Here is a 9,067-nt window from a genome sequence, read left to right on the forward strand (position 1 = left end):
AACTATTTTTTTTCATCGAATGAATATGCCGTAGTGTGGAAAACATATTGCTATCTTTTTATCAACACCATAATTTATATGGCCCATATATGTAACATTTGATTTGTCGAATGAATATGCGAATCATTATTAGTCAGAGAAAAGTAAAAGGAAAACAGTCCTAGCACCACCAATTCTCACCACATTGTGGATAACTGCATATCAATTTGACTTATAAATAGCTATAGTGATTACTGATTAGGGTTTAAGCTATAGTGTAAAATTTATACTGGTGAACAACTAAAATAAGACAATGAAGTCTTCCTAATTGATAATAGACATATCTCTTCTATTTAATAATATACTACATATATATGTGTTCCATTTTTTTAATTTTAAGTATGTTGCACCCATTAATTGTTTTTTTTTTTTATGGTTAAATTTAAAGCCCTCGCTTCCTATTTTCTATATGATAATGCTAGCTCGCCAATTTTTTTATGTAAGCTTTATATACCCCGTCAAAAAATATATGAAGGGCCAAAGGGAGTGTTTGATACGAGTAGTATATACTTTACCAGGTGAATAAATAAAATGATTTATACTAAGAATAGATGTGTTGTTACAAAGTTGACGCAACTCCATCATAGTATTCAACAAATACGCAAACAAGTATTTTTTTTTAATTCTTTCTCTCTTATTTAAAATAATTTATCATTATATATTTAGGGTCGGTTTGATAAATTGATAATGTCTGGATATAGATACTTATATGACTATTTCCTAGTGTTTAGTATTATAGTTAACCTATCATGTAAATCTGTGTTATCCTTTAATGGTCCATCCAAGCCCATAGTTTTTTCTCAAAATACAAGAATAAGTATCTCACAAATTTGGTCGGATAGCATTTCTGTCTCATTTCTTGTCTACCAAACAACAACGAAAAAAACCCTTATTTGAGCTTATCTTGACACGAAGCCCGCATTTTTCTATCTTACTTTGCAAATCTTCTTATTTCCCATCTTTCTTATCAAACGAGCCCTAAGTTATAATTAAATTTATATGCACTTAACCGACGTTTGTCCAATCAAACCACTCTACTCGATTCCATTCCACATGAACATTCTCATCTGTCACATTGCTCGCAAAGGGGTTGGCACTTGGCCGAGTCACTAGTGGAGAATGGATCATCGTATGCGTGCTTTGTTTTTCACAGTTCAACAAGTTCTCTGTTGTCTACCCATTTATAGTGCCGAATCTTCTCCCAAGTCAAAACATACCTGAAAGGTCTATTGTTCATCGTTTGGATTTGTAGGTTGAGCCTATCGTCGTATGTAATGGGCGTGAACCATATGTTATGTGCATTGCAGGAAGCCTCTTAGAGGTACTGATTGTTCCTCTTCTCTAACTTTCTTTCAAAAGACATTTCCTTTTTGTTGTTTGGAGACTATTGAATTTGGCACATCCACATGGTTTTCCTATGCCAGAGCTCATACTTAGCGAACCTATGTCAATTAGAATTTAGAATACGGAGTAGTATTTATTTCAATTAAATAATTTTCCACACGATGGATTTGTAATTGAACTAAAACTTAGCACTTCAAATTCGACTTCATAGAATTCTGATTATACACAATTCCAATTTAATAACTTATATAGTATCAAAAGGTGAATTTAAAATTAAAGGCTTTAGTTCATTCACAGCCTAAATGGTATCAAACGGAACCAAATGGGCGCAAATAGTTAGAATAAAAAAATATTGAATAAGAAAGCATTGGGAATAAAATTGCAATCCTTTTATAATCGATACCACACATTTCTTTTTTAGTTTGTTAATAAAAGTTATCACAATTCTTTTTTTTTATAAACACCATTTTATGCTTAAGAATAATGTAAAAGACCATTTTAAACTTTTGCTGTTCCAATACAATTGAAATTTTTGATTGTCCACTAAAAATGACATACTATTCCCTTAAATAGAAATAACATCAACTTTATTTTATTCTTTCCACTTATCTTATAAAATGATACATCAACTTTGATTTTCAACATGATATTTTATGTACTGTTGATTTGTGAGTTAGTAATAAAGAGATAATAAAGTAAGAGTGATGAAAAACACAGATTGTGTTATTATTATTTTAGAAAACGTTTTTTGGAATAACCTAGAAGGAAAAATATTTTACTTTTAATAAAATAGAAGAGCACTGTTTAATGGAATGAAGCGAAAAATAAATATTTGGTATTTAATGGAACTAAGCGAGCACAAGTTTGCATTTTCCAAAATTGCTGGAGGAATCCATCTACCAAAATAAATTCCTTTAAATCCAACTAGGTGCCAAAAGAGGAATGAAAACTGACAGGAAACTAACGGCGTTAAACATGAAAAAGGCGAGGTAGATGGGGGCCCACTAACAGTTCTTTACAGTCTGTACATTTTAACTCGTACCTCTCCGCCAACTAACAGTCGTGCATTGACCCTTCTCAGATGATCATTTTTTGTTTTGGGTAAATTGCATGACAAGTATACAAATCAGAATTTTGTATTGTAAAAAAATAAGTAGTACTCTCTTAGAAATAGGGCATTGGGATTAATATAAATTTTAATATGTAATTGGTAAAGTTAGAGAAAATGAGAAAAAATAATTAAAATTATATACTGAATGGTGGAGTTTATAAATGATTATCTAAACGAGAAGCAGTAAAAGATTGTCAAAAATAAATAAGAATTATTTCTTGAAGATGGATGAAAAACGAAATATGGTCTATTACTATGGGACGAAGAGAGTACATATAATATAAACACGTTAACTATCGGGTCGGATCTAGCAATCGAGTCATGCATTTGGATCTCCGATGATATTCATGCATCGTCAATTCTTCTAATCTCATATTTCAAGCATTATTGTTTTGGTGTATTATTCATAAAATTGATAATAAACGGTTACTTAATAATTTTTCCAAACTAGACTTTTCAAATTATTTATATTTTAATTGTATAGAATACATTTAATATTTTAAACTACTAATAAATTATTCAAATATAATAATCTAACAGTTTTCGAACATTAATCAAAATAAGTGACACATTTTCCTTTTTGGACGTTCCAAACTCCCGGTCTAAATGATACTGTACATTTTCTAAAATAGAAATATCATTTGATCTTATCTACTGTTTTCCTCTATCAGTACTTTATTATCTCTTCACTTAACTCACAAAATAACACTACATAAAATCTCGTGTCAAATAAGAAATGCTCTACTTAGAATGGATAAGGGGAGTATATTATAGTATCTATAAGATTTTGTTTGTTTGTCATAAATTTATTTTGGTATCTCATGATCCACGTTCACTTAGCTCACAAATTAACACTATATAAAATCTCGTGTCAAATAAGAAATGCTCTACTTAAAATGAATGAGGAGAGTATAATATAGTTTCTATAAATTTTGTTTGTTTGCCATAATTTATTTTGGTATCTAATGATCAACACTAGCTTTTGGAATTCGAAAATCTACCTCTGTGACTTTTTTATATAATATTTTGTATCACGTTACTTGTAATTATAGTATTATCTCCGTCCAAACTAAGTGGAGTAGATTCCATTTGGGATGTTCCAACTAAGTTGAGTCATTTTCTTTTTTTGACAAAAAACTAACATCCAATCACTCTTACTTTAATTCATCATCTACTTTACTAAATCTTCATATTTCTTACTTTATTCTTGTCTCCTACTTTTTAACACCTTTCTTAATCTCTGTGTCTAAAAGTTTTGACTCAATTTGTTTAGATGAATAAAGTACTTTTCTTAATATTGAACTTTGTTCCTCCGATCATCCAATATTTATGTATTCTCGAAAACTAGGAAAAATTTATACTCACACGGTTTACGTGATTCAAATTTTTTGGTTTACGTGATTCAAAATTTTAAACATTTTAATTGAAGAAGAAATTTTTTACCAAATAAATTTTAATTCTTGTCATATTATGTAAAATATTTTGGTTTTACAAGAATTAATTATATAATATCTATATTATAATCCTTTTTTTCTTAAATCGCGTGCCAAAAAGGAATGCCTCTACTACAATGGAACGGATGGAGCATAATACTTCCGGCTCGTCGCAAGTTTTTAAATTTTACTTATTTATTTGAAAATTATTACTTCTTCGGTTCTTTATTGATTTAGTTATTTTTCAATTTTTAAAAATTTAAGTTAATTGAATTATTTGTAATTTTGGAAAAAAGTAATATTCTTTATATTTATTTTGCTTTAACCCTTTTATTTTATTTTTTTCCCTAATTTATTTTCTCTTCGTTTAGTATACTCCTACAACTCCGTACTAAATAGTTTATGCCAAAAAATAGAGAAGTTGTAGAGAAAAATGACAGGTCGGATTTGCTTTAGAATCAATATATATATATATATATATATATATGTGGGAATGTAATCCAATGCAAATTCTAAATATTATACAAACTTAAAACTATGATTTGGATCGTTAGAAAATGTCAACAGATGACAAAATAGTAGCAACAGAAAATGTCAACACAGTGTCAACGGTTGTTCACTTGCTTAAATTTTCTCTCTAATTAATATACAGTTATTCAATTTATGTCGGATGTGTAATTTGGGGTTTAGTTTTATTTATTTATGAGTTGTAATTATAAAAATGATTATAATATACTGTATAAAAAAAAGTGTGAAGTAAGTCAAGTAAAGAAAGAATAAAGTAGAAAATGAAAAAGGTAGACAGATGAGCAGAGAATAAAGTAAGTGAGAATTGACTTTTACTAAAATGAGAAATGACTCCATTACTATGGAATGTACCAAAATGGAAAAATGACTCCACTACTATGGAACGAATGGAGGGGAGTACGTATGTTCTTATAATGCTACTACTAATTATGAGCCTCTTGATATTTATTTTTTTTGTATTTTTTGTTTGGAAAGCATTCACAATAAGGCGCCGATTGGACCGCCGACATCTTCATAATAAGGCGTCGATCGGCCGCCTATTGCAAAGAGATTGTCGAACGACGGCGATCGACACCTATTTCTCACTGATCGAACCGCCGATCTCGATTTTTTTGTTTTTTTCTCACCCCTATATGTACACCTCATTACTCAAACCCGGGAGTGAAGAAGAAGTACGCGTTTCTCATCCGAGAGTTGCGGCGTGAAATGAGAATGTTTGTTTTTTTATGTTTTTTTCTTCTATTTATTTCGTTTTTGTTAATTTGCACTTACTTGATAAACATCAACAATTAAAATAATCACTTCCTCCGTCCCATAGAAATATGATGTATTACCTTTTTCGAATGTTTCGTACAAATAGCAAATATTTCATATCCATTTATGGCAACATTTTTCTCCTTCTATTTTACTCTATGGAGTATCTCCGTCCCATAAGAATATATGCACTTTGGTTTTGACACGTGTTTTAATGCACAATTGATAAACTAAGAAAGAGTTAGAGAAAATATTATTAGTGGAAAATGGGTCTCGCCTCATTAGAGATAAGAGAATTTCTAAAATTAGAAAGTGCATATTCTTGTGGGACGAACTAAAAAGGAAATAGTGCATATTCTTATGGGACGGAAGGAGTATTATTTTGGGGCCCACCATCAAATACACAATTTTAACTATTTTTCTCCTTTTTTCTTACTTTACCAATTACATATTAGAACATGTGTCAATCCTAAATGACCTATTTCTATGGCACGGAGGGAGTATATAGATAGTGATGTGGAAATTGAAATGGGTTGAGGATGGACTCGAGGATAAAATATAAACGCGGGAAGAGGAATTGGATTCAAAAACACGCACATACTATTGTCATTCTATACACTGCACTTAAAGCATTACATAAACATACTGTATAAAAATAAAAGTGCTTGCAAAGTCAAAAAACACACTTACACAATAGTACTGTTTTTTCCACGTTAAACATATTGACTTGAGTCATCAAAACAGTGCAATAAGAGCATTATACTGTAGTTCCTTATTGTTTTACAGAAATACAAATTACATTTTTATTATACAATTTAGATTTCGCTAGAATCATTGATAAGTAGTGTTTTAAGTCTTGGTTACTCATAAGTATAACGTGCTTAATTGGATAATATCTACAAAAATAGTTGCTAAAGTGTGCATTGTGAGGTGCTAGTCAGGAGGAAAGGGTCGGAAGAGATTCAGGTGAAAAGAACGCAAAAAGGGTGCATACTGATCAAGATACACGCCATGATGCTTGAGCTCAATAAGGAGTGAATTGCTAAAAATGATCATCTATCTAAAAGGGGCAGAATCGTCATTTCAAGAAAAGGAACAACCCTAGGGATTGAGGCAGGCCTTCTTATAAATAGAAGATCAACATTGAAGAAACATTGTCCATGCTTAGACCATTTCTTAGATTAACTTTACTGCATTCTCTCAGATAACTTAGTTAGCTAGTGTTCACTTGAAGTTTCAGGCCACCTGCCAGGAGGAGGAGTCTACCGTCCGTTTCAGTCAGTTTGCCGCCGTAGTTCCAGAAGTTTATTCAGTTTCCGAGGAGCCAACAACCCTTTGCTCGCTTTGATTATTTCTTTATAAGTTTCAAACACCTGTTTTACCTTGCTTTTGACTTGAATTTCAGTAGTTATTTCAGCTTGAATATTTTTTGGGTGGTAATCTTGAGTGCAATGATGTTTATTAAGGTTTCACTTTGTGTTTCAGCTTGCTTATGTTTTATTGCAGCCTAGTTAGATAGATCTAGTAGTTTTACATTATTTTCTGTTGCTTCCGAGCTTGAATCTGCCTAGTTAAGTTAGATCTAGTTTTTCTTCAAGTTTTAATCGGTCATTTCTTCCTAAATTCATAGATCTGAGTTTTTACTTCATTCCCGCCACCTTGAATGTTAGCCAGTTTGTGCGTCTGTTGTTTTTTGCAGGGTTTAGTTGTTCTGGTTTAATTTCTCGCTTAGATCTAAGTTTAGAGTCGTGATTTTGAGTTATATTAGAGTTGCTTCTTTTGATTTCGAGCATTGATCCATGGAGGTTTAGTTTTCCGATCATTTTTCATTGCTTGGTGAAGAAGACAACATCCCAGCCTGATTCTGGGACCAAATTGTTGCTTTAGTTGCTTTTTTGTCCTTTGCTTTTTTCAGCTTTTTCTGCATGTCCAGGTAGTAGTTAGCCAGTGAGTCTGTTATTCCTTTTTGCTTTTGTCTATCCATTTAGGGTAATATTTCACTTTTCGCATGCACACTAGTAGTCCAGTTTCTACCAATTCACGTACACATCCCGTAGCATAAAGCATTTAGTTAATTACTGGTCAGGATAGGTAGAGTCTCATTTTATTTTTTCGTCTAGGTAAAAACTCAACCTCAAGCGTAGTAACTAACTAACCCTTCCAGAATGTCATCGCAAGTGTATAACACCTACATCCATCTCTGTGGATCAATCATTTACACCACTATATTAGCCAGTAAAAGTGGGTTGAAGTTTTTGATAAGAAAGATAGACACAGACCCAACGACACAATTTGGTCTACCCTCCTAGCCGGTTGACACACACAGAGAGTAAGAGTCTTTCTTTCGTTTATCAATCATCATAAAATAACATTTATCTTGGTATATGATTTGTGAAAATATAATTCAAATCAAGAAATCTATATAATATTTAACTTTTTAGGGTGTTTTTTTTTTTATTTTTAAGGATTGCCAACTATTATATTGATTCTCTAATTTACCACAACTATAAAAATTAAATCCTTACTCCCTCCGTCTCACTCAAGATGTCCATAATTTTAGGAGAAGTCGTTAGATCGAGTAAGCAGAGAGAAAAAAATAGTTGAATATTTTAATGAGGTAGATGAGAGAGGGATTTATTTTCAAACATAAATTATCGACATCTTGATGGAACACATTAAAATGGAAAGATGGACATATTAAGTGGGACGGAGGGAGTACTATAAATCTATCATTTAACTTAATTTAAGTGGTTAATCATTCTAATCTAATAGCTCTAGCTTGCCCTCAATTTTGATACGTTGCATTCCCATCAAATTTCATTATATAATTTTCGGAAACAATTCACAATATGAGAGCAGCTCTATATACATAATATGTGGTAGAAAAAAAAATTGGACTTGATTTACTTTCTTACAAGATCCACGCTTAACAATCTCCCTAATTGAGACTAACAACTTAGAAACAACTATATCTTCTTGATCTCCTCTTTGTAGCCACTTAACATTACCTAATGTTTTTTTCAAGTTCCAAAACCAATTAAAACTATGCATAACTACGTTCTTTTCTAAGGCCAACACTTTAGTAAACAAGTCTGTTTGATTCTTGTTTCTTAGGTATTTTCATAAGTTGCAAATCATCATCTAAGTGTCAAATGTAATAATATTTCAATTTCATCCAAGAAATTCTACGACCACACCATCTTTGTACTTGCCTCACTCACAACTAGATATTCATGTCACCCACAACAGTGTCTCTTATCCATCTCTTAACTCATTATTGGCACCACACCACTTTTTACCCATGTCTTATTCAAGAAACAACACCTACAAGCATCCATCTCTTAACCATCTTTTCTCCTGGCTATTCATAAGTTCCACTACTTCATTTCTTCAATTTAAAAATGCGATTAATTAAAAAATATTTCATTTAAAATACTTAATTAAAAATTGAAATACATAAATAAAATTCAAAAAATTAAATATTACATAACGAAAATCCTAAATTCAGTGCATCGGCGACCACGGGTTCGTAAGGGGGAGACCCATTTGAACCCTAAGAAGTTGAATTGCGTGATTAAGTGTCATTTTTTGTAACGGCGTCATACGAGCAATGTCGGCCATTGTAGCGGTGACCAACATTCCCATCAAAACATGATTTGGGTCAGTAAGTTGTTGGCCACTTGGCTTGGTTTGTCTCATTCCCGCCGCCCTCGCAGTATACTTCAATTCGTTATTCATCAATCATTATGTTGGGGTTTGGTGCCCCTTGTACAGCGGAAGACATGCATAAACAGAGAAATCATGCATACAGATCTATTTGACTGATTATAAGATCAATTACTCACATGTTTAACAGTCA

This window comes from Salvia hispanica, chromosome 1 (assembly GCF_023119035.1).
Source record: "Salvia hispanica cultivar TCC Black 2014 chromosome 1, UniMelb_Shisp_WGS_1.0, whole genome shotgun sequence".
Taxonomy (NCBI): domain Eukaryota; kingdom Viridiplantae; phylum Streptophyta; class Magnoliopsida; order Lamiales; family Lamiaceae; genus Salvia; species Salvia hispanica.